Here is a 14,388-nt window from a genome sequence, read left to right on the forward strand (position 1 = left end):
CGTTCCTGTGTATATTGTGTGAATGACGGGTGGTTGGGCAGATATTGTGTTTTGTGGTAGGTGGTATGCCATACGGAACCTTTGCCACTGAAACTGCATATTAACGCACCAGTGGGGCTCGACAGCCTTAGTCAAACGGGTTGGCGCGTATGGTTGGGTTGCGGAGAGATTGTGAGATTGTGGTTAGGTCTCAGCAGCAGGAGGGATGTAGAGGTCAGTAAGCTGGGCTGAGTTGAGTGGGGGACGGAGGGGGGTGACTCTGGGACGCCAGAGTCACTGTCGAGCCCTCTTGAAGTGTCGTGGGCTAGTCGACGAAACACTGAGGACGGAAGGTGCCCACTTGAAGACCCTAGAGATGTCCCCTACTCAGCTCAATCCAGACGGTTGTCATGGGGGGACCGCACTGTGGTTGCAGCCGTTGTGTGTGCTGACGCGTGTTAACACTAGACAGAAGGAGATTTACATCACCATATGGAAAGAAGCGTAAATGGATGGAGAAGCATAGGTTACTGTAAAACTATGTCTTAGTTGGTGTTTATCTTGGCGAAAGCCGAGTACAAATCAGCATGAAGTTTTAACATCTACTCTCGTGTAATGGAAATCATTTTTGAAATATTGTCTTGCACTGTCAATATTGATTCTGATTACTTCCATGTGACTGATCAAGCTATTATATGTAGCTAATATCAATAACAAAATGCTTTCTCTGTGTCCAGATTTGACTGTAATCAAAAACTGATACTAAATCAACATGAACTCAACTTTGACAAAAAGTAACTAATTATGTCTGAATAAAAACCCAGCAACCAGGGAATACACAGCATAGATATGTGTATATAGGGCTATACAGTCATCTAGTGGTTACACGATGGAATTGCAGGTGATAAATGGTGCATCTTAAAATACGTTAAAGGGAAAAAAATGTTATTATAACTAATTTTAGTAAAATAATAATAATAATTCTGGAATCCCCCCTGATCAGTAGACCGGTGAAATTATGCATGCAGTAGTGCAGATACTACGCCTACATTCAGCAGCATAAAGATTACAAGCTAATATGGCCTGATGATCAGAATACATGCACTGAATACACAGAAATTTTATTTCTTAATACAACGGCTTGAAATTCAGTTTTGGCTCATATATTGCGCTTTACCACTGCATGGTACGGCTCGGTACGGCTCAGTACGGTTCGGCTCTGCGCGGCGCGGCTCGGTTCGCTTTAGCTCGGTTGCTTTTCCACTGCAGTTAGTACCGCTTCAAAGTGGGGGGGATTATGCCTGATGGTTATAGTTTATCCGCTACTCGGCAACCAACAAGAGGAACGTCTGCGCTTCTCGTCCACTGACCACGATTCAGCCATTTCTTTTTTGGAAGTTTTTTTTCCTCAAGCAAGTCAAGCAAGTAGTTTTAAAACAGGTGCTACAGCGGTGGTTGTTACTGGCTATTTAAATCTAGCGGGTTTGATGTCTCGCCAATACAATGACGGTAGTGACGATTCTGTCTGTCTGACCAATCAGTGATCTACAGTGTTTCCACGTCACATTTTAGTATCGGTACGGTACGCTTGGAACCTCAACAGAGCTGGTACCATTTAAAGGGAGCCGAAGCGAGCCGTACCGTACCATGCAGTGGAAAAGCGCCACAAGTTAGCCGTACCAAGCCGAGCCATACCGTACAATGCAGTGGAAAAGCGCCAAAGCGTGCCGTACCGAACCGAACCGTACCGTGCAGTGGAAAAGCGCCAATAGTCAGCCTAATGGTGCACAGCCTAAAAAGCAATCATGATTTATTTATTTATTCATTCATCATTCAATCATTTATTTATTTAATTATTTATTTAACATCTATGTCTGCATTAAAAGTACCATTTCGGCAATGAGAACATTTCTGAGCCAAATAAAGATAAAGATGTGTTCTGGTGACTGGCGTGTTTATTGAACCAATCAGATCAGAGTACATCGAGTGTCAGCGAGAAGAGTGAGAGAATCGTCAGTGAGTGAGAGAATCGTGCCAAAACTGGAAGCGCAGGTAAAAGAAAGACGCAACTGTAGAAATCGGGTTATTTCGGAAACTTTTTTGCCCCATGCACTCAACATGACATTTATACATTTGCAACAGTTAATTTTTTTACACAAAGTTTGATTTTACGCAATTCATCGGTTTTGCAGTTCTTGACTTTGTTGTTTTCCCTTGTAAATTGCTGTTCACAGGCCTTCAATGCTTTTGGCCGCATTTGTGCGCGAAAACCGTGCCAAAAGTGTAAGCACGGACAAATGAAAGTATGAAGAATACAGATCTTCTTTTTTTGCGTTAGCATGAAGCTGCAGCCTCAAATACACTTACGGATAACAGTTAAATGCTGCAAATATATTTTTCTTACACTTGAAGGGTGATTTACACCTTTACAAATCTTCTCTTCCGAATATGTAGCCTACTCTTTCACAAAACTTACCCTGCGCCTGCGATTATTTATGTCATCATTTTACCTTCATAATACTGTCTATTATTCATTCTGGTGAAATTACAAAATATAATGCACACAAACGTGTCCCTGCTTGATATAGGCTACATCCACTGATGAACATGATCGGTTTTGATGAGAGAAAAAAACTATACGAGGAAAAAAAAAAACATACGGGGGCGGATTAGAACTCAGAACCTCTGTCAAGGTTGGCGAACATTCTACCACTGGACCATTAAGATATACATTGAAAAAGTAGGCAAAACGAGTGTTATAGTATTGTATTGCTAAATCCCCGGCCTCGACCACCATGTCGGTCTGAGACATCGAGACCAAGACAAGACCAAGACCAAAGACTGTCAAAGCCGTGACAAGACCGAGACCACGTAAAATGGTGTCGAGACATACATCCCTAGTGAAGGGCATGTCAATTTTGGACTGGAACGCAGCCTGTGTGTAGCGGGTTGTTAAAAAAACATGTTCTTCTGAAGAACTGCCTATTCTCGGAAATGTTATACACTCTGACGCGCGTCATCTCTCATGCACAGATACAAAGTGTTTAGCAGTTGTTATTTCTATGAAATAATTTAGCCTTTGTTACACTCAGTTACCAAAAAAATAGTGTTTTTTCCCCACTGATTTTGCTTATTTTGTCCTACCTCTGCCAGGCAATGATACAGGATTGCTGTAGCCTAAATTCCGCAGCACCGGACGTCACACCACCACACAGACAGGACTCAACTGAAGCAGAAGGGTGGTTATTTGAAAGTTCGGCAGCCTTAATTTGATCGTTTTTAGTCATTTTAGCCACCGAACGTTGCAATCTCTTGATTAGTTTAGGCGTTATTTCGACCAAACTCGAGTCGATGATTTGTTGGAACAGTTGAAGAACAAACCGAAACGGTTTTGGTGAGTTTTATTTTGTTTCTGTCGAGTTTGAAAGACGTTTCAGGTAAAATTACTGTACGTATTTGTCAATGGAATATTTTAGAATGTTTCCTGTAGTATTAGTATGATTTTTACATAAAATTGTCATAATAGCAATATTTACTTTTATTATAGGGAAATAAAATACATCTTTCCTACCCTGATTTTAGCTCTCTGATTTGAGTGTTGCCAGATAGGGTCGACGACAGGGGCTGTTCAAGAGTGAGTGAATATCCGGGGCTTAGCCCAGAGCAACCCATGTGTCAGGATAAGGAATACACAGTGGCGGAGCCAGAGGGGGGTCCGGGGTGGCACTGGACACCCCTGACATGCGATTGGCCACCCCGGGTGCCACCCCAAAATTTTATTTGCTACTGGCAGTTGCTGATGCTGATTTTTTTTTAAAATTACGTTCGCCGGCAGCGCGGCGCGCGCAGTTTTCAAACGGACGAGCAGAGGACGAGAGACGGTTGCAAGATACCGAACTTCACCGAATAAGAAAACATCATATTTGAAGTAAGCTTTTAAGGTTTAGCATCAGGGTGGTTTGCTCCCAATAGCCTACATTAGGCCTAATACACGCATATACAGTACCTTGCCGTGTGTAGCCTACGTTACAGTATACAAATGTTCTAGCTAATGTGAGGATAGGAGATCAAAACGCAGGCAAAGAAGAGCAGAAACAAGCGATATCATAATGCGATCACTATAGGACTATGAAGCTTTATGGGTGTAAGTTGTTGATGGACTCGATCTACTGTGTTTTGATCATCATTATGAATCTTATCTAGATGTAGTCTTTGATAAAAATGCGATTTTCTCAGCTTTTTGCTCATGTTGCTTTTTATGAAACTTGCCAACATTCAAGTGTTGATTAAAAAAAAAGATGCACGAAGCTAGAATAACATTATTTTTTTGTTTTTGTTTTAAAAGCACAGGGTTTGTTCTTTCTTTTGGTATGTACAGATATTCATACAACAAAATATTCTGGGGTGCCATGAAATTGTGAAAATTACCAAAACCACTTTTTTTTTTATACTGGCAAGAAAGAGTTAAATGTTGGTAATTGGATGATGATTAGAATGTGATTATGATTGGAATCATATTTTAAATTTGTCATATTTTTGAACAGGGTCAATTAAACATGAAAAGAAAGGGAGAGATATCAGTTATTTTAAAATAAGCACAAACATAGTCCAGTCATTTTATGAAAAAAAGTTTGAACAAATTGCAACAGAAGCAAACTCAAATAATTTTGTATCCTCATTATGTCCTGAGTAAGGAAACAAAGTCCCTAAGAATCCCATTAGGGGAAAGTTTCGAAATCTGTTTCTGGGGATTCACTTTTTATTTTACTTACCTTTTGTCTTCTGCATTCTCCTTACCCTTGTCTCCTGTTCTTCCCTTAGACTCGTCCCCCAGAAACAGTCGCACAGACCCAGCCCCAAACCCCATCTCTTAATAATTAAAAAAAGGCTGGTTTCTAAAGTACTTCTTCCTGCCTCTATGTATTAATGCTCATGGGTAGCCTAAATGGGTTCCATTCAGACCTTAACATTAAGTATTTTACTGTTATATGTCAACAAGATTCAACAAGACATTTTCACCTGGCTAGACCCAATGTTTAGATCTGTTGTGGTATTTATGCAAATTACCACATACGTAATTAGATTATACACCGTTTGTCCATCTTAACAAACAATTTTTAAAAACTTGGAATACATTTTTTGTTTGTCTTGATGTAAGTAATCAATCAAAGTAATCAATTTTCATGGTGATATCTAAAGGTTAAACTTTTTACCCTATTCTCGTAAGAAAAAGGCTATATTTGTGTTTTTTTCTAAACTTTCCCTAATGGGATACTTTGGGACTTTTTTTCCTTACTCAGGACATATTGAGGATACAAAATCAGTTGAGTTTGCTTGTTGCAATTTGTTCAAGGTTGACCCCCATTTTGGCTTAAAATGACTGGACTAACAGGCAGATCAGGTGCAAACAGACCCCCCAGCCCTTGCATCACCACTGGCTAGTCATAGTCAGTGCGGTCAGACTTCAGAACCAGCAACAGGTCAGAGCATCTACCAGACACAAGCAGTCAATCACATACCCAATTCAGGAATTTAAGTTGAGATGATTTTGCCAGATTAAAAGGATTGTTCACCCAAAAATGAACACAAAAAAAATAATTATAAATTAAATAATTAGAACTAGAATTATTATAAATTATTATAAAGAAAGAATTATGTTGTATTTAATCTTCCCAGGATAAGATTTTATATTGATGGGCAATAAAATTGTTTAACTTTTTCAAGGACATGTCTGCTTGATGCCTGCTATATCTAATAAAAGATTAAATTAAATTAAATTATTTTTTTTGTAAATGTGAGTTTTTTTGTAAATAAATGCAGCAGTTCATAACAGACACATGCGGTATCTTATCTACTTGGTGCTTCAGCTTTGTTTTCTGCAATATTTTGGATGTTCAACACTTCGAATCAAACAGATTGACCCAATTCATTTCCTTCCACAAGCTTTTCCACTGTGTGTGTGTACTGTGTACCCCCGAAAGTAGCAGTGGCCACCCCATGTATAAAACTCTAGTTCCGCCACTGGGAATACACTTTAAATAAAATTTTATATATATATATATATATATATATATATATATATATAATTTTTATTTTTATTTTTTTTTAACAGGTAAGTTACGAAAGGTAAATCTTTCTGGCTGATTAAAATTAAAATTGGACTACCTTATTTTTACTTTATACATATACACTCACATACATATTACACACACAAACACTTAAAGCCAAGTATAATTATAAATACATGGCTCTATACACTTAAATTTTTGAAGGAGCACGTATGCATTTTACACAGCACTTACAACTTGCATAAATAATCGTATGAGACTAATGTATCAAATGTCAAATTTGGAATACAGAAGTATGAAATATTGAAAAAATTAGAATGGTACTTTGCCACTAGATGGCGGCAAGCCACTGTCTTAATGAGTGAGTCGGTTTATTCAATCGATTGTTTCAAAACTGATGATTCATTAAGAAAAAAAGTAAGAAATGTTTTTTGAATGGCGGGGTAATGAGGCGCCACATAGGATTTAAATCAAACTTCGCTTATCAATATACATAACACCAGGGGCGTCGCTAGGCCCTTTTTAGGGGGGCTTCAGTCAACTTGCCTAGCCCCCCTAAAAATTTGTGATTAATGTAGGCTACACAAATTCGTGCTCGCTTCAGTCTTGTTATATTCAGATTCAGCGCGTTCTTCATCTTCAATCCGCAGCGGTGCCGAGCAGAGAGCACGTCAGAAAACACAGGACAGGGTGTGTGTGTGTGTGTGTTCATCTGAGCCTCATTGGTCTGTCAGTGTTAATTTCGTTGACGAATCATTTTCGCCATTATTTTCATCAAAGACATTTTTCACAGACGAAAATGAGTTGATAACTAAATAATAAAAAAATAGTTTTGAATGAAAAAAACTATGACGAAAATCTATTGACATTTTTGTCAACGAATAAAAACTAGACGAAAATGTTAGATAGTGACAATTTTGGAAGCGATCCAGTCAGAACGGATGTCCTGCGTTTGTGGTAGATTGCGCACATTTGCACTGTAACGTGCTAATCTACCCAGCAGGACACGAGTTGGTCTTATCTTTCTGCGCGCACACACCCGACCCGAAGCGTGCAGCCATAGACACTTATTATACAGCGCGCAAGGATTGAATTGAGCTGTGTTTCGTTTCCGACAAATGCACACACAATATTATGTCTAACTTTAAATGTCCGTTTTGGAGAATATTCACGTAAAATATGTCGGCTTTGTCTCAAACAGTTGTGAGTGTATCGGATGTGCATCAGATTCAGTGCAATTCTGGATCCGCATGTCATTGGAAATTATCTTGTGTCTTAAAGTGACAGTGGGTCCCAGACAGCAAAATGTATTTGGGCCAGATTTGGGCCAGGTCTTCATTAGCATTTGGCGCAGATCCGCTAAACGGACCTGGGCCGGGCTCATTCTTTCCAACGGCCCAATACCGGAACAGGTTGGAATTACGGATCAGAGACAGATTTGGGCCAGCACTGGTCCAGTACAGTTATTAATGCCATGACATGTGGTGCAGATCTGGCCCAGATCCGTGACTCATATTTACGTAATAGCGTGTCCTATTGATAAAGCAACAAATGGCGCTTTTCCACTGCATGGCACGGTACACTCTCAGAAATAAAGGTACACGATGGTACAAATAATGTTCCTCGAAGAACAGTTTTGTACCTTTTCAATAATAGTACCTTTAATGGTACTGGAAAGACCTCTGATGATAAGGTTTGGTACCTTTTAAGGTACAATTGAAATTAAGGTACATAATTGTTCTCACATCAAGGGTACAATGAAAGGCCAAACTACTGTTAAATTCGTGATTGGTTGCTGTGTTGAGTATTTGGCATAGCAACAAGACGCTGATTGGTCGAAATCGCTTCAGCCGTTAAGGAATTTTCCAAACTGACAGCGGGCAGCAGGCTACATGACTGCGCGTTTTATTTTAAATATCAAACTTGAAGAAGACAAAATTAAAAGGTGAGTTATGATAATTTATGTTTATATTTAGTTCACAAGTCGAAACTATAAATGTTTCAGCCACTTAACGTAAATTTAGCGTCGCACATGACTCGTCGCACATGATCAACGCTCCTCCCACCTGGACATTGTTTACCTTTTCCGGCTACAGCAAGGGACTGCAGCGCGAGACTACAGCTTGCCGTCTAAAAGACTATTTAGGTGAGTTGAAACAATGGCTAAGTTGCTAAACGCATCTTGTTCACATGTAGGGTCCCTGTTCATGTTGGACAGACATTTTAATTGCATTTTGTGTCTGTTAAGAGGCTCAAAAACGCTCTTTATGTCGATGCCCCCATAACTGCCGTTTTAGCTGGGTGGGAGCTCTGGGCATTCGCGGTCGCAGCTCCGCGTAGCAAGCACCAATCCGGTTCGTTTTTTTTCTATAGTCAGTACTCACAAAGGTCTAACGATCAAGATTAACTTAAAAATTGCCCGGAGTTCTCCTTTAAGGTACAGTTTTGTACCAGTAAAAGGTACCGCCCCAGTGACAAGGGTTTGTACCTTCTTTGGTACAAAAATGTACCTTTTTTTCTGAGAGTGTACGGCTCGGCTCGGCACGGCTCACTTTTCCACTGCATGGTACGGTACGGCTCGCTTCGACTCGCTTTAAATGGTACCCCCTCTGTTGAGGTTCCAAGCGTAACGTACCGATACTAAAATGTGACGTGGAAACACTGTAGATCACTGATTGGTCAGACAGACAGAATCGTCACTACCAGCGTCATTGTATTTGCAAGATATCAAACCCGCTAGATTTAAATAGCCAGTAACAGCCTCTAATGTTTTAAAACTACTTGCTTGACTTGCTTGAATAAAAAAAAACTTCCAAAAAAGAAATGGCTGAATCGTGGTCAGCGCAGATGTTCCTCTTGTTAGTTGCCGAGGAACGGATAAACTATAACGATCAGTCATAATCTCACCCACTTTGAAGCGGTACTAACTGCAGTGGAAAAGCAACCGAGCTCAAGCGAACCGAGCCGTGCTGCGCCGAGCCGAGTCGTACCACGCAGTGCAAAAGCGAAGCGAGCCGAACCGTGCCGCGCCGAGCCGAACCTTACTGAGCCGTACCGAGCCGTACCATGCAGTGGAAAAGCGCCAAAAAGGAAAAGAGAAAGATATTCACTGCTCGTTAATAGGCAGGTACATTTTAGTACATTTTAGTATAGCGCACGGCAGAGAGGGAGAGAACGAGAGACCTTGCGTGCGTGTGCAAATGTGCGTGTGGTCCTCACAAAGTCCACAATCACGGTATATGAATATCCTTCTTCAAAGTAATGATAATGTGTTCCATTTTCGCATTTAGCAAAATAAAGTTGATAACAAATTTATTACTTCCTGTAAAGCTTGATTGACAGGTGTCTCGTCCAATCAGCGACAGGTGTCTCGTCCAATCAGCGACAAGTTTGCCATTCTCAAAATTTACCTACCTTTTCCGTTTTCTATGAATTGTCGTTGTGTTTTCTGAATTGTTATTGTGTTTTCTGAATTGTTATTTTGTTTTCTGAATTGTCGTTGTGTTTTCTGACTTGTTATTTTGTTTTTATAATTGTGATTTGTTTTGCACCTCTCGGCCACCGTAGATCATTGCACACAGCTGTTTCCCATCACCCTGTTAGTTATGTGTGTATAAATACATTGTCTGTTTCTGTTAGTGATGGGCCGATCGAGGCTTCGTGAAGCAATGAAACAGTTGAACCAAATGGCCCATATTGTTTCGAGGCTTCTAATCAATCCGACACCCGTCTCAACGGTGACACCTAGTGGTCACTTGCAGGTGTTGATCTGAAACAACCTTGACGAGCCATGAAAATTTGTTGTTTTTTTATTATTGTACTTTTCTAATATGTGAATCTTGTAACCTATAGGCTCCTCCCTGTGCATAATGTTATTTTGGTCCTGCAAAATGAATATTAATAAAATAAATCAAGCCACAATGTCTCACTTTTTTACATATTTTTATTCAAAAATATTAATTTTTCTGCTGTGGAAGGACTTCGCCTACTTCTTTTTTTTACAGATAATTTCTCAAGCCTTTGAAAAAATCCTCTCACAAGGGACACTTGTTGCTGGCATCCAAAGATATTTTTTAGCTAGGACATACAAATGAGGAAAGATTACTGCTGTCTCTTTCAAGTAAATTAGTGGATCATGAGTTCTGGGCAAATACGCATCGTTGATGTATTTTTTCACTTCCACTGTGGCATCAGCTGTAGCATTGTGTATCATCTGGGTTTGATGGATACGAGTATCAAAAAGTTCCCATAAAATGCCCTGTGTTTCTACTGGTGTTGATGGTGATGGTGATGATGTTGATGGTGATGGATACATCTATGCATACCTTAGATGGCCCAGCAGTGTCAGTAGCAGCCCTAGGTACAGGGGGAATGCCATCCTCTGCACCCTGCAAAATCGCAGGATGAGTGCTCCTCAAATGGCGCATCATGGATGATGTGTTGTTGCAGTAGGCGAGCTGCCGATCACAATACACACATCTCACTTTATTTGGGGGTTCTAAATGGAAATGCTCCCACACCACAGATGTACGGCATCTCTTCTGGGGAGCCTCCATTTTATCTATCTATCCAAATCTATCTAGATATGTATCTCTAATCTATCTATGTAATTAGATATATGTATCTACAATCTATCATTTAGATATGTATATAAATAATATGTATCTATAATATATGTATTTATAAATGTATCTATAATATATGTATTTAGACATGTATCTATAAATGTATCTATAATCTATGTATTTATATATGTAGGCTATCTTTAATCTATATATCTATCTATCTATTAATCTAGCTGTCTATATATATTTATATCTATGTATCTATTAATGTGTCACTATATGTATACTCTGTGTCTCTAGCCTATCAGTCAATGTGTTGTGTAAATTTAAATGTAAGCCTAAATATAACTAAACAAATCGCACTATAAATGTCACTATATCACCAAAAATCCGCTATCTCAAAATCAAACTCCTCTCACAAAAACCCACGAGGTCAATATTCGTTGATTTCACTTTTATACAGATGTGCGATTGTGTGGTCTGTTTCCGACCGTGTCAATAAAACGCTGATTCGGCGGATCACACCTGATGAAACATTTAGTGAAACACTTCAAGGCTTCGTTTGTCACGTCAAGTCACGTGACATGGGTGTTTTGAATCACGCTTCGAATCAGTGTTTCGAAACATCTGCGCTTCGGGATCTCGCAAAGCTTCGGAACGACTGTTTCGCGTCAGCCATCCCTAGTTTCTGTGTTCATTGTGGATTCCTTGTTTTACTGTCTTGTTGCACTTCCTGTTCTACTCTGTATTGTTTCTTGTTTTTTGACTGCTTTTTATGGATTTTGACCTTTTGCCTGGCACGTTTACGAATATGGATTACCCTAATAAACTGCGCTTGGATCTTACCTTCTCTCGTGTGCATTCCGTGACAGAAGGAATCCACCATGCCTAGATCCAGCAGTACGGGGATTCGTTTCCTTCCCCCTACCACCAAGGAGGAGAAGAGAGGAGAATCTGGGTCTCCTATGACGTTGTTTGAAATTTTTGCAATGTGCGCTCCAAGTACTGAGGAGAACAGAGCTGCCAGATGTCAAGTGGGAGGAGAAGGGTCCAATACTGCTACTATCAGCTCCCCGGAACCCCTTTCCACCAGCACTACGGATATCTGGTCAGCTAGCACTCCATACAACAGACAATCCTTTGAGGGAACCCGCCTAGATTTTCTGGGACTTGTGGAGGCCGTAGGAGAGGACAGCACCGACGAGAGAACCTTCCAGTGAGGTAACCTGAGGGGGTTCCAGAGGCGGAAGGCTTGGCGCCACCACCTCGCCATCAGACACGGAGGAGGAGGAGGAAGCAGGAGCCAACTGTCTCTCAAATTCCGGAGGCCATTCGCGAGCAGCCCGCTGTCGTCCCGGAGGCCTTCCCCAAGCAGCCCGCTGTCGTTTCGGAGCCCGTCCCCGAACAGCCCGCTGTCATCCCGGAGGCTGTCCCCGAACAGCCTGCTGTCGTCCTGGAGACCGTCCCTGAGCGGCCTGCTAGCAGGTCGCGGTTGAAGAGGTTACCCTCTCTCTGTACGTTGCCGCAGTAATGTGTGTCTAGGCCGCACATGCCTCTCTATTGGCTTCCTCTGCTCCATCCTGTCCTGTACCAACAGTTGACATCCATCAGTCCCGCTATGGCCAAGAGGGCTGTCTTCACCATTCCACCTCCCTCCTAGACTCTTGTTTTGTTTTGAAATTGTGTCTTGGAGTGTCTGGTAGCCGCTCCGTAGAGTGGGGGTTATGTCACAGTGTCTGGTGTGTTTCCCTGGGTGTCCACTAGAGGTCTCTTCCTTATATCGTCACCCACTCATCATGAACTGCAATTCCCATAATCCTTTGTCTGCACTCATCATCTGATCATTGCACACAGCTGTTTCCCATCACCCTGTTAGTTATGTGTGTATAAATACCCTGTCTGTTTCTGTGTTCATTGTGGATTCCTTGTTTTACTGTCTTGTTGCACTTCCTGTTCCACTCTGTATTGTTTCTTGTTTTTGGACTGCTTTTTATGGATTTTGACCTTTTGCCTGGCTGGAATACGAATACCATAATAAACTGCGCTTGGATCTTACCTTCTCTCGTGTGCATTCCGTGACAGGTATGCGTCAAAATCTTGTGTTTATTTGTGATAATCTTAGCCCTGTATTATTATTGTCTAACCTGTATTATGACTGATATTTGACGAATTGCTTTGTTCTTTTTTTGGATAAAAGCGCCATCTAAATATGTAGCCTAAATGTAATAATAATAATGATCATTATTATTATTTGCGTTTATAACTATAAATGAGTTCACTAGGGAAAGTAATATGTTTATCATAAAATAATTTATGAATGTTTTATTTTTATATAACCTAACCTTTTACAGTTTTGGAAATGTGTTTGTGTTATATTTCTTTTTTGTGAAGCCTTTCTTTGCTTGTTCTATTATACTGAGCTTTTTCCTCCCCGAAAAAATTCAAGAAATATCCATTTAAAAAAATTACATTTAAACATAATGAAAAGCATCCCTAAACAGGAGGCCTGGTTGAATCATCCGGCACAGATTTCCAGTAGCACCTCATTGTAGTACACGAGATCCGGGGGGCGGAGTTGGATCCAGATCTCAGGGGTGGAGATGGGTAAGATAAGGGCTGGGTTTAGGGATCAGGGGGTGGAGATGGGTAGGATTAGGGGTGAGTTTAGGGATCAGGGGGTGGAGATGGGTAGGTTTAGGTATTTGTAAGATGGGAGGAGTTGGATCGGGATCCAACTCCTCCCCCTGGATTTCGTGTTCTGCAGTGAGGACCATCTCCAGATTGGGGGAGAGGCCACAAATCTGTGAGTACGGTTTACAAACCCTTGGGAACGGATTGTAAAAGCGTGGGCACGGTTTATGAATTTGTGGGTACAGATCGCAAAAACTGAAGGCACGGTTTACAAATCTGAGAGCACGGATAAGGAACTCGTGGGTATGGTTTATTAATCCGTGGGCATACTCGCGAGCCCGAGGGGGTTAACGGGGAGGAGGCGCATCAACTCGGCGTCCACTCCGGCGCGAGACCTGCCGGATTCCTGGATCGAGGAGGCGGTGGAGTGCTGAGAACTCGACCATTCCTCACTATCAGAAGCCAGGATAGAACAGCTGTCAATAGCGGCGGGTCCTTCCGCCTCATCGTCAGACGCGGGGGCAGAGCGGGCTGTAGCCGGCGGCGGCTTCTCTAGATCCAGCGATGCAAAGAGCTTCGCTGAAGAGATGAAAATCAGAGAATTCAGCCTACGAACCCTGTTTATATACGCTAAGCCACGCCCATATTGGCGGGCTTTGGTGCTGTGAAGGCGCGAGCGCCTTCATTGGGTGTGAAGTCACGTCGGGTTCAGTGATAGGCTGCTACAGTTCCCGCAAGGGAGCCTATGAGCACGCTAGACAGCCTGCTCTAGGTCTGCCAGCTGCTGCACTGCGTTGACAATGGATACAAAAATTAAGGATAATTTTTTGGCTTCAATATCTCGAAAAGATGAATCTTTCCCGTAGCGTACGCTATACTTACGCAATACGAGAGAACATGTATACTATTGGATGTTCAAAATACATATATGAAATACACGTGCACACTAATGAAATCCATACCAATACATATTATGTTAGTATTGAATGCATATACACTTGTGAATAACTTGCATATACATATAAACTTGACGCACGCATACACTTATAAATACTCGCATATACATATAAACTTCCATGCATATCCACCTATAAACATTCGCACATACATATAATCTTCCATGCATATACACCTATAAACACTCG

The 14,388-nt window shown here is 41.2% G+C and overlaps 2 protein-coding genes across 4 annotated transcripts in view; one reads left to right on the top strand and one right to left on the bottom strand.

Moving 5' to 3' along the window:
- The window catches only part of LOC143757337 (myelin-associated glycoprotein), a 71,882-nt gene extending 68,226 nt beyond the window's left edge, over positions 1-3,656 (bottom strand). Inside the window, exon 1 of one of the 3 annotated variants that reach the window (XM_077248403.1) lies at positions 3,551-3,656. The gene's annotated coding sequence lies outside the window, so the exon portion shown is untranslated. The remainder of the gene's footprint in view (positions 1-3,550) is intronic. The other 2 variants (XM_077248402.1, XM_077248404.1) reach the window with 2 other exon arrangements.
- LOC143757328 (beta-galactosidase-1-like protein 2) overlaps positions 3,138-14,388 on the top strand; it is a 57,909-nt gene continuing 46,658 nt past the window's right edge. Inside the window, exon 1 of the mRNA XM_077248385.1 lies at positions 3,138-3,373. The gene's annotated coding sequence lies outside the window, so the exon portion shown is untranslated. The remainder of the gene's footprint in view (positions 3,374-14,388) is intronic.

This window comes from Siphateles boraxobius, unplaced genomic scaffold (assembly GCF_051911475.1).
Source record: "Siphateles boraxobius isolate OS27281-9 unplaced genomic scaffold, OSU_SipBor_1 30, whole genome shotgun sequence".
Classification (NCBI taxonomy): Eukaryota; Metazoa; Chordata; class Actinopteri; order Cypriniformes; family Leuciscidae; genus Siphateles; species Siphateles boraxobius.